Raw genomic sequence first — 1,013 nt, forward strand, 5'->3', positions numbered from 1 at the left:
TCTGTCAGTCACAGTGAAAACCGGGGACATTTCCGGTGACAGATCCAGCCGGGGAAGGGTCACCAAAACCGGGGATGTCTGGTCACCCTAGTGTCAGGCCGTTCCCACACTTGGCAAGTGTTAATTTCGGACCCTGCACAGTACTGTGAAACAGTAGCCATTTAAATGACTGTGTAAATGTAAGAGAACTTGGTGGAAGATACGCCCCCCTCCCCTGAATCCTGGGTTTGGTACACAGCCCTACTTTGCATGGATTGTCATGAAATGTTGTACAGACATTTACAGTCCCCAGAGGATAAAGCTTACTGACAGTGCACTAGTCTGGATCAACAACGGGTCATTTACCAGATAGTTCCGGCACCGCCGGAAGTTCCACCGAATATCCCTCACCTTCTGCTTTCTTTGTGTTGCCGTTCCAAACTCCGATCGCTTCGGTGAACAACAACAAACCTCCTAGCTAGCAAGTGTAGTGGGTGTGTACTCTCCCTCATGCGTTGTGTTGTGTTTACAGACGTGACAGTCTCTCTTCGTTGTCTATCAGAGCCGTTTATTCTGGGAAATAGCAGAACAGTGTTTCACAATCACATCCGTCACCATAAAGAGCTCCAGTTAGCAGGAAATAGGCTTCTGCAGACTGCTGAAGGTGTGTAAGAATGTACCCTAAAGTCTGTGGAATAGTATCAATAGATGGCGCTCATGCTACAGAAAAAAGCCTGTGTCATGGAAACTACTAGCCAAATGAGTGGCAGGTGGAATTATGAACTCTGCTGCATGCTGAAAATGTTAAGTTTTAAAGAAAATTTGGATCATGCAACAAGGCAGCCTTGCTTGGTTCTTTCAGGGAATGATTTTGAAGATTTACAAAAAATATGTTTAAGGCATTTGCTATCTAACTGGGTCGTTTTGGGATCTCTTGGTGGGGATTTGCTATGGACGAAAAACACAGAGATACACTGATACAAAGTACAAATTACGCTTAACCATGTCTCCAGAAAATGATACATGTTACTGTA

General features: G+C 44.8%; 1 long non-coding RNA gene across 1 annotated transcript in view; it reads left to right on the forward strand.

Annotated features, from left to right (window-relative positions):
- Nucleotides 1–1,013, forward strand: part of LOC116702034 (uncharacterized) — a 42,122-nt gene that overhangs the window by 13,605 nt on the left and 27,504 nt on the right. The window lies entirely within an intron of this gene.

Source organism: Etheostoma spectabile, chromosome 14 (genome assembly GCF_008692095.1).
Source record: "Etheostoma spectabile isolate EspeVRDwgs_2016 chromosome 14, UIUC_Espe_1.0, whole genome shotgun sequence".
Lineage (NCBI taxonomy): Eukaryota > Metazoa > Chordata > Actinopteri > Perciformes > Percidae > Etheostoma > Etheostoma spectabile.